This window comes from Podarcis cretensis, assembly GCF_951804945.1.
Source record: "Podarcis cretensis genome assembly, chromosome: 1".
Taxonomy (NCBI): domain Eukaryota; kingdom Metazoa; phylum Chordata; class Lepidosauria; order Squamata; family Lacertidae; genus Podarcis; species Podarcis cretensis.
The window spans coordinates 139,849,057-139,865,841 of NC_137170.1; the positions used below are offsets into that span (position 1 = coordinate 139,849,057).

Below are 16,785 nucleotides of genomic sequence, written 5' to 3' on the forward strand. Positions count from 1 at the left end.
GTTGTGTTATGGAGGGATAGATGTAAAATATGAGTAGGGTTCTGGGTATGGATGAGGTGAGGGTTCACTCACTCAAGTTCCTGCTCTTCCCCAAGATGTAGTATTGGAAACTCATACCACAGCCATAAGGTGCACTTTTAGAATTGTATTACCGAACATTTTTAGGAGGCAAACCAGCTATATAGTTTGATGGTGGCAGTATAGTTTGGGCTTGTGTAGTACCTTTATTTGACACCAGACAGTGGTTCTGTTTGAAAGCCACAATAAGCTATGATTTATAGTGATGGGAGTGAGCCAAATCAAGCCTTCCCATGAGCTTGAATTCTCCATCCCCCTCCTCCTCTCCTCTTGGCATGGCTGTGAAGAAGAGGTTGGAAGCTTCTTGTCAGGGAACTGCCATCGGAGCCAGAGGGAGAGGGAGGGCTCCAAAGGGATTACGGAGAGCGTCCCAGGAGGGAGAGAAGCAGCCCATCTTTTGGGGAAGGAAATCAGCGTAGCACCAGTGGAGAAGGGGGGCAGATGGGGGAATCGGCGAGAGCAACCCCTAGAACCAGTACACTGCAGTGTATTATGTTGGAGTGTTTAAATGCATGTGCAAAGTCACCCTAACATATCGTTTCTATATATTGATCTGTAAACTAAACTTCATATCCTGAGGCTATCAAGTGCTTAAGAAATGTTTATTCCTTTCTAGGCTTTGACCTGTTAGCAAGATATATCAACTCTGACAGCTGGGTTGTCCTATCGATTGCTAGATATGCCCTGTTCCCTCCAAGGAATAAGGAGAGGAGACCGAGTCTGGGAGACTGGGTGAAGAAGGGTAGCTGACCTGCTGCTGTGTACAGAGCATGAAAAGTCATCTCCCCACCCCAGCCCCCCAAGGCAGTCCAGGTGCAGTGCAAGACAAGCCAAACAACAAGCAATAAATATATAGGATAATGTTTGCACTGCATTTCTAGTATTTTATGGGGAAAGAGTAAAACCTGACTCAAGAAACAATCCCACACACACACACACACCCCACACACCCATGTGGAGAGTGGGAGAGCTGGAGAAGACATGGCTGAAGACTGTGGAGATCAGCCTTCTACTGAGTACTATGGCATGGCATTGCCACAACAAGAGGGCTCAGTGGGTGAGTTTCTACACTGCTCAGGGTCCATGATCAGGTTAAACAAGCATTTGAGTCTACATTAAGGGCAGGATCCAATTAGTGAATCCCATCACCAGAAGCCCTGTCTAAGGGCGTCCCCTACAGATCCTGTTCTTCAACTTTTCTCAGACTTTTATTAGTGGTAGAAATGGTTACTCCATTGTTGCATTTGGGGGACATCCAAGCTTTTTTTTCTATCTAGACTGGATTGTGCTGCTGCTGCTGCTTTATAAAATTAATATTATTATTTGATTTGACTAATTTTAATGTTATATTGCCAGTTCTTAAGAGTATTATTGCTTGCTTTTAAGCTTCTGAGATTGAGTGGGATGAAGAAAATCCATTCTGCACAAATTGAGATGTATCTAAACATCATAAAATCAGACTATGAGATGGTAGATTAATCACCACATCAATAGTCTATCTATTGTAGTGAGATTAATTTTATGCTAAGTGCCACCTTTGTTTCGTCAAAAAAAAATTAAGGCAAAATATTTTTCTCCCTTCCCTTTCAATGTGGTTTCTACTCTTGGTTCCTGATTCCCACTCCTGGTAGGCATCACAAGTTTGTCCTGCTACTCACTTACTCCTGAAGCTTTAGTGACAGCTCTCCATCACCTGTTAGCACTCCAGCTCATCCCCTGCTCACAAACCCCTTGCTCTTAAAAGAGGTCCTGATGAGAAAGCTGGGATGGGCCAGATTTATAACAATTCCAGGGACTTGTGCCCAGAGACACTTGACAGATTTGAACTACATCCAGGCTCAAGATTTTTTTCCCTGCACACGACTGATTCTCCAGGCAGCTTTTTGCAATGGTGCAAAGGTACCTCAAGGACTTTGTCCACAGCACTTGAATCTACCCAGTGCCCTGCTGGCATCAGCTACCTAACCTTTATAATGAGATGTGATCCTTATCTGTGTGGAATCTCCATGTGCAGGCCTGAAGCAGCAGCCTCGTGCTTTGAGGCAGCCATAATGGGCAGGGAGCCTTGCATTCAGGGTGTAATGTATTTTTAATTACATCTTTTGAATGCCCTTGATGGAGATTTTCCAGTCCATCACCTCCACCCTTTGTCAGTGTTAATGGATTGCATTGATTATGTGATTTGTAAATTTTGCTAGCGGTACACATAGCATGGTAGAATTTAATCTTCTAATTGATTTAATTGATTACATTTTGAATTTTATTAGGGTCCAGGCATTGTTCAAGATATCAAATATTCAAGGAGGGCATATTCTAGTCTTACATCAGAATTTTAAAGCAGCATGCGCTTAAGGCTCTTAAAAATACTACAGTGATTAAACCTTAGGTGCCTTTTCGAACTACAACAGCTTACTCTTACATTCATTCTAGCAGTGAAGTGCTTCGCTTCTGTACTGTTTGCTTTGCCACGCCAGTGGGAAGCAAAGGATTGTCCCTGCTCTGTCCCTAAACGGCATCAACCAGGGGAGTATAGGTTGGGTCCTTGAAAAGGACAACCAGGATAAATAGTTACACTCTGCTCCAAAAGTATTCATGCTGTGGGCAGAATTACCTGTCATGCTTGTATTTCCCTAAATGTGTGCATCAGCTGCGGCAGCAGCAGGATTTTCAAAATAGTATCAGCAAGTAGAAGGTGGATGCCTTACCTTTCCTAAGCCCCCTGGTCTCCTACTGCATATACTCCCCAGCCTCTTTTACCAACCATTGGCCTTCATCTGGTCTTGGAAAATAGCTTTGGGGAAGCAGTAAGATATCTGGCATGGGCCTGCACAGGGGAAAACTGGCGCCTGTCTTTCTCTGGAAATGTATGTTCGTTTGTTGCATTTCTATCCCACTGTTTCCTCCAAGAAGATCAAGGGGGCTAACAAGGTTCTCCCCCTCCTCTTTTAATCCCTACAACAAGCCTGTGAGGTAGGTAAGGCTGAGGAGCAGTGGCTGGCCCCCAAGCTCACCCAGTGAGCTTCATGGCTGAGTGGGGATTTGAACTCTAGAGATTTTGGGATTTGTACCCTATGCTTTATTCTCACCTCCTCCTGGGCCTTGACAGTCATTCCCATACTGCGGGCTCTACTTTTCTCCTCTCCTTTTTCTCTGGCTGAGGGACTGTTGGAAACAAAATGGTGGAGGGAGAAGGAAGCATTATTTGGTTTTGCTTCACATGAACATAAGACCCTTGTGTTCAACACCAGATTGAGGTCCCTTCAGCTGGAGGCTTTTCTTCCAATGCCAGAAAATAGGTTTCTTAAAACACCAGTGGGATACGAGGTATTTGTAGCAAATACCCAGTATTCCCATACTAACTCAGCTCAATGCACCTTCTAGACCCCTAGAGCCTTTGGGTTGAGTTGGAATGAAAGAGAAGGCAGCTGGCCAGCCTGGTTGAGCTGGGAGATCACTACAGGGAAAGGCAGGAAAGGGTGACTAGTTTAGCGCAGCAGAAGAGCCCTCGGGATCTCCTCCTGCTAATCCCCTCTTGTCCTTCCCAAATGCAGTCACACTGTGTTCAGCTAGCAAATGCTAAGCAAGCTCTTCTGCAGATTAAACAGCCTGTTGACGGCGAAAGAGGAAAATGAATTAGACATGCTACTTTCATGTGACCAGAAAGCTGCGGCCTGTTTTATTCTCATTTGGGTAAGGAGAGACAAAGAGGCAAACTGCCGAAGTTCAAAGGTGAGTCACCATTGCCTCTAAAAGCTGCCTGCAGCTGTTGTCACCAACTAGCCATGTTTGGTGAGCCAAAAGAGGCTCAATCAACTTCCTTGTTTTGCTGCCTGCTTGGGAATGAAGAGCTCCCCGTGGGCCACGAGGCAGAACCGATGGATTCCAGTCCACTTGGTGCATCCTAATTGGCACAGGCTTGCCTGAAAGGGAACCTCTGCATTTCCCAGACACACCCACTCCTCTGCAATAAATATGAAACCACCCCATGAGAGATTGTCAAGGTTTGTCCTTTTGCAGCAGGGGCACCACTGCTGATCTGGTGGCAGAGGCTCCCTCATAATTTTAAAATGATCTGAAGCGGAGGAGGGCCTTTATGCCAGGATCATCTCAGGATTTTTTTTTTAAAAAATGGATCTTGGGGAAATATACCTGGCAAGGCGTATCTGGGCCTGGGCCATACTCAGCTGCCCTCTTTAGTTTGGGTGGCCACAGCTTTCCTGAAATGCATCAGTATGCTCACCGGACTGAACAGCAATGCCTGCATTTAGTGGTGCACATCTATGGGCTGATACTAGTTCCCCAGCTTTTGCTGAGCCCAGCCGCCTCCTTGATTTCACAGCCACTGACAATGCAAGAGACTTTATCCAAATATGGAAAGTTGGGGTGGGCTGGGTTCAGTCATATTTAAGTAAATAAATGTACGAAATCTCTGGACAATCTGTGGAGATACACCTTGAGGGCTCGTAATATAGGACGGTGGAGAAGAAAACACCAGTCAAATTGGGGCTCATACTGCTGTCGGTGCTTCAGGAAGGTGTGAACACACTGAGCCTTTCTGACCATACCAAAGTAAGTCTGAATGCAGGCAGAGAACACTTTGTATTCTTTAATATAAATCAGGTGTTGGGTCAGCCAGACAGGGCAAAGGTCTGGCCTGGCTAGTCCCATTTCCGACTACAAGTGTGGGCTAACATGATGGGATGCTTGTACATAGCAAAAAACAACAACATATCTTTCTTTACAATTTGGGAACAGATCAAACAGAAGCACCCCCTAGCATGAAAGGGAAAAGGGGTCTGGCATAGCCTTCTCCCTTAGGATGACCACTCTTTATATGGTGGGATTTTATTCATTTATTTTGTATGGAGACCCAACCTACAGTCTGAGGTAGCACAGCTCAAGCTCAGAATCACCACCTCCGTTAAGCCTCCAGCAGCCTCTATGAGGCATAGAAAGGGGTTGGGGAAGAGAGCGGTTGAATGGTATTTCTCAATATGGGTTGCCCTTCATCAGCACATTTAATTGATAATCTCTGCTATTACCTCTGACCCATAACGTTCCTCGTAGTTGGCTTGATCCCAATATAAGTATCAAAATAAAAGTCTTCCTGCCATATAGCTAATTTATTTCATTTCATTTGGTCTGCAGGAGGGAATGAAACCTCTCCTTTTTTGTTAAAAAAAGTAGTCCACTTTGCTTATCCATTCCTATTTACTGGTAAGCAACGCTGATTGCTTATTAGGATCTGCAGAAAATGAGGAGCATCTTATCACACAGGTGGTACCTCTCAGCCCAGCAAAACTTGGTGACATTTACAGGAGCAAGTGATTTTCTTGCCTCCTGTGTCCTTTATGCCCCTTCCCTGTCCTCACAAGAAGAAAGAGAAAAGTTGGTAACTTTTCAACATGATTAACAGTGCAGTGTTTCAGGAAAGAAGACAGATTGGCAGGAGCCAGACAAAAGAGGCTTCAGGAAAATGAGCTTGCTTATAAGACTGTACTTGCAAAACAAGCCTCTGATATCTCCCTCTTGACATGGCCTCTGTTGTCTACCAGGGCAATCATATCCAACTGTAATTGTCTAACAATTGTTCCGCACTGAGAAAATAGTTCTGATTACAGACATTAACACGTTTAGGCATTAAGTTTCCCCGCTGTAATTACCCTTGAGCTTATTCTCACAAATGAATTAACATGCTGATCGCCTGGACTAATAGAACTAGCAAAAGAGTGATGAATTGCTTCCAAATCAGATAAAATCAAGCATGACATCATTTAATTAATTTCTTCATTGGGGGAGGAGGGGGATGGAAAGGAGATAGTTGCTTCTGTGTGTGGAATTTTCCCCGTACCCCACCCTTGATATTCAAATCTGACCAGAGAAAAAGGGGTGAAGGACTCTCTTGTAGCAGAAGATAAGTTCAGGATGTGTGTAAGTGTGCCGTGTTGAATTCATGTTGAAATCTGTATTCACAGATTTGTGGTTTTTCACAGGATGGATTTAATGACCTGCTGATTCAATTGCAATAAATGTTTCTTTCATAGGCAGCACAAAGGGCTAATGAGCAATTGTTATGTCACAAAAGGAGTGTGATTAGCATTCCTTGGTGGTTCAATCCTGCTGCTCCAGTAATACTGGAATTCAGAAAAGACATGGAAGAGGGGTGATCAAGTGGGAAGAACCATGACAATTGTAATATCCAGCCAGTGATATTGGTCTGGTTTTCCCCATGTGGTACTGTTTGCCCTGATTCTCCAACTATTATTAAAATGGTCATAGTCTGAGGACTTTGAATATCAAGCTGTGAATATTTGGATAATAGCTGAAGAGTGTGGGCCAAATTCTGCTGGAGCCTTTGAAAATTCACAGCTGACTAAAGAGGTAAATGGATCATCCCGGCTAATTTCTCAAGAGGGTCTTGCACATGTTTAGACATAGCCTATCCAGCTAACTGAGTCTCCGTCAAGTGGGCCTGATATACAGACACGCAGCCTGGACTGAGCATGGCACAATATTGAGCATGGCACAATACTGAGAAAGTCATGCTTCCATCAGAACACAATGCGGACAGAATTCTGGTTCTTCTGCAAAGGGAAGCTGTTGCACAGCCTGCTCTGCTCACAATGGTCCTCATGGACAGAAGGGTTGTGTGAATGGTGGGTTTGCTGGGGAATGGGATTGGAGCACTAATGTGAATGTAAGCTGCCCTTCTTATTAAAAGTGCATTTGGACACTCATCCAAGAGCTGTGGCCTCATTCCTCATGGATCTCAAGGTGCCCTCCACCAATGTCAAGGGTGCAGTAGGAGAGACAGCAGGTATTGGATTGGATCCAGATCCAATGAATGCCAACTGTGTTATCAGGGCTGGCCCACTCATGAGGCAAGGGGAGGCAACCACCTCAGGTGGCAGAATCCAGAGGGGCACAGTGTAGATCCCAATGTAGATCTTGATTCCATCCATGTTCCTGATGTAGATCTTCACCCCCCCCCCCTTCTCCCTGGCAGGGGAGGGATATCAGGGCCAAAAATGTCTTGGGCCAGCCCTGTACGTTGCCAATAATTGGCTGGACTTTTCCGTGGGATTCTCGGGCATCCTGCAGTGTATTGCTTGCTGACATGGTCCTCCTGAAACATAAGCTGAATTTCATGCAAGATGGTACCGTACCTGGGGATTCTGGGGGAGGTTTTCTTCTCCCATTGAGCATGTACCGTATTTCTTTATTCTTTCCTTCAGCTCTTCCTCTCTTCTCATTTCCTATAGAAAAAGAGCATCAGTTCAGAATCAGGCCAATTCAGGGAAGATAGGCCTATGAAGGTACTATTGCTAAGCCATGGTAACTGCAAATGGAACCCCCATGTTCAGAATCACAATAACTTGGGTTATTTGATGTTTCATTGTGTTTTTAATATTTTGATGGGAGTTGGGGCAACCCAGTTGGATAAATGGCATAATAATAATAATAATAATAATAATAATAATAATAATAATGGAATGAACAACAATAATAATAAATATGGCCTCAAGTGATTTCCATGGGACTGGAATCATAGAATCAATCCATCTGTCTTTTTTTTTAACTAGACATTTCAGCTTTAATAGATCACAGCTTCATAGTTATTAAAACACTGGAAATGTAAACACATGTAATTTGCATTTAATCCTAAGGCTTTAGGAAGAAAGGTCAGAAAGGGGGAAAGCCTCATTTAAGAGAATACATTCTGCCTGATTCTTTGTCTCAGAGCACAGTACACAGAAATATATTTTAGCATCATCATAACTAACTGAGTATTGCCTTAACTTATTGAGCATATACAACCCTGCCATAAATACAACCCTGCTATTTATTTGATTTGTACCAGCTGTGCTGAGCTTGCCTAATGTGAGCGGGGAGGGCAAGGTTTGGCTAGAAGGTAAGGCAACATGTTCTGAAAATCCCAAGATTTGGAGGGTGGACTTTTCAAGCAGGGCTCCGAGAAATGTATCACACTAGGCTGATAAAAAGACAACAGGGGAGCAAACTCTGTCCAAATCAAACCCCTTAGCTGTGAAGGGATAGGTTATTTTGTAATTAAGACTTGATTATATAAATATATAATAAAATAACTGCCTAAAAATAAAAATGATGTAAAACAGGATATTGTATGATTTGAGATGGGCACATAATGTTGATGTAGGAATTTGAGTTCCCTGTTATGCCCAGTGTTATGTGTGCTGGTGTGGTTGCTCAGGGCAAACAGGCAAGACCCCCACTGGTCTTTTCAAAGGCTTTATTATCGGTGCAAAAACATTCACAGTGCAGAACGTCTCAATTCCATGTCTTGCTCAGTCACTAGCAGAATCTGGGAGTGGGCGGTCCTTAAACTTTCACCAGCAGAGTAGTCTCTTGACCCTCATCCTACGCCTCCCCCCTCTGCGCGTAAACCGACTGCACAGAGGGGGACCTGCCTCCCCCCCCCCGCTTTGTTCATGCTTGGCGCTGTGTCTCTCCCTTGCATCCTCTGAGCCCTGCATCCCTTCCCCACCGGAGGCATGGCTTTCCTCCTCCGCAGAGGAAGTGCTGCTTCTCATGATCTTTGGAGGCTCCCTGTAACCCAACTGCCCTAAATGTGCTACCTGGGAAGTCTATGCAGAATTGAGCCCCTTTGAGGCTGTGTCTTGCTGTATTTTGCAACAGCCAAGCTGCTGGAAAAGGGCCATTGTCTGCTGACAGAGCATCTGCGTTGCTTGCAGGATGTCCTAGGTTCAGTTCCTGGGACCTCCAGTTAAAAGGTTCAGCTAGCAGGTGATGGGAAACATCCAGTTCTGGAAAGCTCCAGGTCTGTCTGTCTCGGTAAACAATGCGGAGCTAGAACTGACAAGGCAAAGGTGTATAAAGGCTTTAAAAACCATATTGTAAGGAAAGCATTGTATAATGTTTGGATTAGATACAAAGATTTGCTGGAAAGTAAAACCCCCAGGTGGGTGTCACCAATGGAAGCTAGGGAAGTAAAAAAGCTTAATATGGACTCTAAATGGCCAAAATATTATGAAATTCTAGAATATGATGGTGAAAGGGTTAAACTTCAGAGTTATGAGAAACTAAAGCCCAAGGTTCGAGATTGGTTGCACTATCATCAGATAAATGAGACATTCAAACAGGACAGGAAAATAGGATTCCAGAAAGAGAGGTCAAAACTAGAAACAGAATTGTTGGAACCCAATACTAAGAATTTATCAAAAATGTATAACTTGCTGTTGAAATGGAATACACAGGATGAAACGGTGAAATCAGCTATGATTAAATGGGCACAAGATATTGGTCATGATATTATGTTTGCTGACTGGGAACGGTTATGGACCACCGGTATTAAATTTACTGCATGTAATGCTTTAAAAGAAAATATTATGAAAATGATCTATCGGTGGTACATGACCCCAGTCAAGCTTGCAAAAATTTATCACCTGCCTAACAATAAGTGTTGGAAATGTAATGAGACTGAAGGCACTTTTTACCACCTTTGGTGGACCTGCCCAAAGGTTAAAGCTTTCTGGGAAATGATCTATAATGAAATTAAGAAGGTCCTTAGGTGGACTTTTCCTAAGAAACCAGAGGCTTTTCTCTTGGGTATGGTTGGCCAATTGGTGTTAAAGAAGGATAGGATTTTCTTTATGTATGCCACCACAGCAGCAAGAATTCTACTGGCAAAGTATTGGAAGATGCAAGAACTACCTACTCTGGAAGAATGGCAAACAAAGGTGATGGACTTTATGGGATTGGCTGAAATGACGGGCAGAATCCGCAACCAGGGGAAGGAGACAGTGGAAGAGGACTGGAAGAAATTTAAAATATATCTCAAAAACTATTGCAAAATTGAGGAATGTTAAGATGTCAGGGGGTAAGAGGTAAAGAACTGCAGCAGTAACTAAAAAACTAAAGGAAACTTTATGAAAGGGAATTAAGACAATTGACTTAAGGGTTGCTAAAGAATCACTAAACAAGGATGCAGGGATGGGGAGGTATGGGGAAGTCAAAAGAAAGAAGGGTATGAAATGATGACTTTGAAGTTATATTGGTTTAATTGTTTTGTGTGCTTTGATTTTCTTGTTTTTCTTCTGTTTGTCTTGTTATGTTTTTATTATGTGTTTGAAAAACGAATAAAAATTATTTAAAAAAAAAATAGAACTGACAAGTCTAAGACAGCAATGAACAGGTGTTTTCTGTCAGGTTTTATTTTTACCATTGGAGGAGAAGGGAAAGGAGTTGGCTGGAAAGTTGGCTGTGGAGTGTTGTTGTTGTTTTAAATCTACTGCTGCTATCATTCTTTTTTTTAAAAAAATAATAATCCATTATTATCTGATGCTCTGCAGGCACCTCCTGGCCAACTGTACTTTTCCTGAAATGCCTATAAAAGGATGCCATGATGCAACACCCTTCTATAGGCCTTCCTCACTATTCTGAGGTGTTCTCAAATTTATCTTTTTCTTGAATTAAATTATTGTAGTCAATCACCATCATCCTTCTGGTATAACCTGAGAGCTTTGGTGGTGCTAAGCCACTGCAATGTTAAAGATCACAGTATATTTATATAAATAAATATTTAAATATTAACATACCGCACATATGTGTGTGTGTGTGTATGTGTGCGCAGTATGTTAATATTTAAATATTTGTATGCAGTGAGCCATTGGAGCAAGCAAATGTCCTCTAACTGTAATTTTAGCCTGGTCAAGGTAATAGACCTTTCTCATTAACTGCCTCCAAATTTCCAATCTACCCATGAACGTGAAAAATCTGTGCTAATTAAGGCCTGTCATATAGGCCAATAGTGCAGAGAGAAGGTAAGAGGTTCCTGGAGAATTACTTTAAAGCCACAGAATCTACATTATGAATGCAATTTTCTGTCCTTAGTAATACTATACTGTGGTTTTTATTAATCATGCAATTGAATTACTTAAATGAATTAGGTCTTATTGTGTAATTGGAGATAGTGGTTTGTATAGACAAGTTGATTAGGTCTATGAATCTTTGTGATATGCTCCATCCCAAAGAACACATGGGGAGGGTTCAAACTGTATCGAGTCACATGCACCACCCAATCCCCAACATCCGGTGGTTGTTTGCTCTCCTATCCCAACATTTCCTCCCCTTCCAACTTTTAGTCTTGCCTAAAAAGGTACCTAGGAATAGTCTAGCAATTATTTGATAATAATGGAGCCAATCTCGCATGACTAAGCCGCTTCTGGTGAACCAGAGCAGCACACAGAAACACCGTTTACCTTCCCGCCAGAGCGGTATCTATTTATCTACTTGTGCTGGCATGCTTTTGAACTGCTAGGTTGGCTACTTAGGTGCAAAACATAAATACTATGGGGGGCACATATCTTCTATGAAAATATTTGAACTAGTTCAAGTCTCCAGGGCCAGATGAACTGCATCCAAGAGTATTAAAAGAACTGGCAGATGTGATCTCAGAACCACTGCCAGTCATCTTTGAGAATTCCTGGAGAACAGGCGAAGTCCCGGCAGACTGGAGGAGGGCAAATGTTGTCCCTATTTTCAAAAAGGGGAAAAGAGAGGACCCAAATAATTAACGCCCAATCAGTCTGACATCAATACCAGGGAAGATTCTGGAGCAGATCATTAAGCAAACAGTCTGTGAGCACCTAGAAAGGAATGCTGTGATCACCAATAGTCAGCATGGATTTCTGAAAAATAAGTCATGTCAGACTAACTTGATCTTGTTTTTTGACAGAATTACAAGCCTGGTAGATGAAGGGAACGCAGTGGATGTAGCCTACCTTGATTTCAGCAAGGCATTTGACAAGGTGCCCCATGATATTCTTGTAAAGAAGCTGGTAAAATGCGGTCTTGACTATGCTACCACTCAGTGGATTTGTAACTGGCTGACTGACCGAACCCAAAGGGTGCTCATCAATGGTTCCTCTTCATCCTGGAGAAGAGTGACTAGTGGGGTGCCACAGGGTTCTGTCTTGGGCCTGGTCTTATTCAACATCTTTATCAACGACTTGGATGATGGACTCAAGGGCATCCTGATCAAATTTGCAGATGACACCAAACTGGGAGGGGTGGCTAACACCCCAGAGGACAGGATCACACTTCAGAATGACCTTGACAGATTAGAGAACTGGTCCAAAACAAACAAGATGAATTTTAACAGGGAGAAATGTAAAGTATTGCACTTAGGCAAAAAAAAATGAGAGGCACAAATACAAGATGGGTGACACCTGGCTTGAGAGCAGTACATGTGAAAAGGATCTAGGAGTCTTGGTTGACCACAAACTTGACATGAGCCAACAGTGTGACGCGGCAGCTAAAAAAGCCAATGCAATTCTGGGCTGCATCAATAGGAGTATAGCATCTAGATCAAGGGAAGAAATAGTGCCACTGTATTCTGCTCTGGTCAGACCTCACCTGGAGTACTGTGTCCAGTTCTGGGCACCACAGTTCAAGAAGGACACTGACAAACTGGAACGTGTCCAGAGGAGGGCAACCAAAATGGTCAAAGGCCTGGAAACGATGCCTTATGAGGAACGGCTAAGGGAGCTGGGCATGTTTAGCCTGGAGAAGAGGAGGTTAAGGGGTGATATGATAGCCATGTTCAAATATATAAAAGGATGTCACATAGAGGAGGGAGAAAGGTTGTTTTCTGCTGCTCCAGAGAAGTGGACACGGAGCAATGGTTCCAAACTACAAGAAAAAAAATTCCACCTAAACATTAGGAAGAACTTCCTGACAGTAAGAGCTGTTTGACAGTGGAATTTGCTGCCAAGGAGTGTGGTGGAGTCTCCTTCTTTGGAGGTCTTTAAGCAGAGGCTTGACAAGCATATGTCAGGAGTGCTCTGATGGTGTTTCCTGCTTGGCAGGGGGTTGGACTCGATGGCCCTTGTGGTCTCTTCCAACTCTATGATTCTATGATTCTATGATTCTAGTTATGTTGTATCTTTTTTATAAAACACAGAGAGAATAATGTGCTGACCTTTTATTTTTTAAAACAAAAAATACTTGGCATTATGGAGATGTCTCCCTCAGTGTGAAGTGGAATGTAATACAGTTTATTATCACTAACAAGGGAGTGGACCATAACTCTAAAGAGACAGGACCTCAAGTGAGCTATGAAGGGCACCTCCTTGCTTCCAGAAAGGAAATGGACTGAACAATTTAGGCTTTCCGTTTTGAAAAGGAGGGAGGATAATTTCATTTTTATTTAAATAAATACTAAAAATGAAGTTTTTCAATACGGCATTGGGTTGTTGAACCCAAATGTCAAACAGAGCAATTGTGCAACAAGGAATATTTATGTATCTGTATTTTAATGTAAAGTTCTTTCCTTCCAACTATAGGAGTCACACAACTGAACTGAAAATGTGGAAATAGTCTAAATTTGTTTGCAAAAAAATAAATAAAACAAATCTATATTATTTAAATTATTTCATCATTCCTATTTATAGATGCTCTCTCCTCTAGGAATTTTAGGGAAGAAAGATGACTTGCCAAACAGACTCTTGGTAACAGCGATATACTTTCAAACAACAGGCGTGCAGACTTAAGTTGCACATATGAAAGTAAACCCCATCACACTCACTAAGATGTGCTAGTTAGCAAGTATATATTGATCTAAGAATTAGATTTTTTCTATCTTGAACTAGGAGTATCAAATTTCAAAAGCAGCATTTCAGCATTTTGAAATTAAAATTTTAATTCTGAAGTTATTGAAAATTTCTCATTCGTTCAACACGTTCAGTTATTTATTTATTTATTTATTTATTTATTTATTTATTTATTTATTTATTTCTGGATGTATACAAATAGCTTTATCCACATTCTTTCCATCTGCAGAGAAAGGGTTTCATTTTTTGCATTATTGGAAATTATGGTGCATTTGTCAGAATAAGAGCTAGAGGGAGGACTGCTGTGATGTGCCTTTAAGCGCCAAATCCGGTGCTACATTGTGCAGTCCCTGTTTCAACAATGCACAAGTTGCCTATGATATTAGTTTCAGCATATTTTAACATAGTTCTTAGCAACCCTTAGGTCCATTGTCTTAATTCCCTTTCATCAAAAATTTCTTAAGTTTTTTATTTACTATTAAATAAGGATGCAGGGTTGGGGAGGTATGGGGAAGTCAAAGAAAAAAGGGCATGAACCGATGAGCTTGAAGTTATACTGTTTTATATTGTTCTTTATTATTTGTGTGGAAAATTAATAAAAATTATTATAAAAAAAAAGCATATTTTAACATAAACTAATTTTGACCAGAGTATGATTAACAGCCTGCCAAATGCCATACAATTTTCACCTCTCCCCAGCTTCAAATGTCACTATTTTACAGATCACTAGATGCCTTTAAAGATTGCAAAATTTGATATTTAGTGATGCAAAGAAAAGGTTGGTGTTTATTAATCCCAATCCTACATTTTGATTTTTCTCTCCAAATGCACGCATGTCATGAATGCTGACTGTACTCTCCCACTCAACCAATTCAGAGTAAATAACCCTTTACCTGCCTTTATTTACTAGCTAGGAAACAAACAAGTTTTGTAACTAGCTCTCAGCACAAAACTGATGTGTTACATATATTAATTGCCCTGCCCCAAATCCTTCAGAGTAGTTGGAGCCACCTGCTCAGAACCTCGTGGCAATTTTGTCCTGGGTTTGCTGCTTCAACATGTTGCAAAAGCAGTTTGATGAGCCTTAATATAGGGCTCATTCAAAGTTCAAACTTGGCTGTAAGAAAGCAATCTTTCCCAAGGCTTTAAAGAAAGCCTTCTAGATTAGGCAATGATGCACAGTAGCTGTGCAGGTCCAGTTTCACAATATGGAAAGCACAAGAAGCCAGTGCTGAATGGTTTAGATTCTATGATTCTATGATTCTAGAAGCAGGATATGCAATTTGGGGCCTTAATATTCTTAAATGTCAAAATCAGTGAGGTCAGTTGAATGACTATTCTTTTGTAGCAACAAGTGGACGTTGTAGCTCCTGAAAGCAATGCATTTTAGTATTATAAAAACAATGGTGGCCTGTTGGGATTATCTCCTTTCTAAATTGTCTCTCTGCATTACAAGGATCAGTCTGGCATTTACAAACATTTGCAAACTGCATAATTCTTCCGCAGGAACTGATTTCCATCTTAAATGCCATGGCCTGCATCCTAGATACTGAATGTTGTATATTAGACACCGATGCTCTAACTATAGGGATGTTGGAGGATTCTGTTGAAAACAGGCTATCAAGTGGATTTCCTTCCAGCTAGCCATACACATTGTGGCAGAGACTCTTGTTTTGAAAGTTTTTTATGCTTCTTCTCCACAACCAGTTTTTTTTTTTTTAAAAAATAAAAATAAAACCAAAACTATGCACATCTTATATGTAAACAGATATAAAAATTGTTTTGCAGTTTGTTATTTACAAAGTTGTTGATGTATAATAATAAATAATTTATGGTTTGTACCCCACCCATCTAACTGGGTTGCCCCAGCCACTCTAGGCGGCTTCCAGCATATAAATATATAAACATTGTAAAACATTAAACCTTAAGAAGCTTCTCTATACAATTACTCATCTTCTTAACACCTGATGGGAGGGCAGTTCACAGGGTGGGCACCACTACCAAGGCGGCCCTCTGCCTGGTTCCCTGATTTTAAAGTGTTGCCTATTGCCAAAGGTGGTCTCTATCCACTAAGACTGCAATCCTAACCAGGTTAACTTGGAAGTAAATCCCCTGGAATTCAGTGAAACTTGCTCTCAGAGAACATACATCCTTATTGACCACACACAGATATGCTATACATACAGGAACCAACTCACCATTGTTTCCATCTCAAACAAGAGATTAGTTTTGTTTACTTCCATTTCAAATATTTCTTCCTCTGTAATAATTGGATTGTATGGTCTTTTTGGAATTTTTTACTGAAAGTAAAAAAGGAAAATGAATGTGGTTCTTGCTCCTGCTTTGCTTGAAGTGAGCCATGAAGCCGTATTGTGGCTCATGTGGAGGACTGATTCTCGTATTGGCATTAGATAGTCACCTTTCATCTGTTCTTCTCAACACTTGCAAAAAACCTTTCTGCTTAGGAAACCTACCCAGGCATGTAAAGTTGACGTACATTTTAATCTGTAATTTTTGTTTAAATGTATAATTTTACCTGTTGATTTCATTTCTATTTTAAATTAAAAACTTGTTTTTAACTTCTATTTTTATTGGCAGTTTTGCATTCATTTCATATTCTTTGTAAAGTGCTTAGCCTTTTAAATTTACAAATATGTATATTTTGTTAAATAAATATATAAAATAAATATTTGCAGAGTTCAACTGAGTTTTAGGACCTAGAAAATCTAGCTAATGAGTCAAATCCAATCAAATGGGCTCCCAGTTATATTTAAGGATCATCCTTATATTTCATGCTCTTTCGTGCACAAGCACAAGGGTGGGATGAAGGCAACATGCTCCTTTGTCTAATGAGAGGGGAGGTCATAAGTGTCCAAAACATGCTAGTTTCCCCTTCTCTTGTTGCCACATTCAGCAAATGTAACTTGTTCCCCATCTCTCCATCATTTGACACATCGCAGCTCTGCCCCCCCCGCCCCCGGCCATCATCTAATCTCTGACTCTAATATTGGAGAAGACCAAGGTGGCATCCTACAAAGCATTCACAGCAGCCCCTTTCCTTTCTTTGGCAAGTGTCAGGGAGCAGCTGGCATAGGAG

The 16,785-nt window shown here is 41.5% G+C and overlaps 1 long non-coding RNA gene across 1 annotated transcript in view; it reads right to left on the reverse strand.

Annotated features, from left to right (window-relative positions):
- Positions 1 to 5,831: 5,831 nt before the first annotated feature.
- Positions 5,832 to 16,785, reverse strand: part of LOC307220361 — a 108,552-nt gene continuing 97,598 nt past the window's right edge. The window contains exons 6-7 of the long non-coding RNA XR_013840851.1: positions 15,887 to 15,988; positions 5,832 to 7,334 (exon numbers count right to left, since the gene is read on the reverse strand). This is a non-coding gene — a long non-coding RNA (uncharacterized lncRNA). The remainder of the gene's footprint in view (positions 7,335 to 15,886; positions 15,989 to 16,785) is intronic.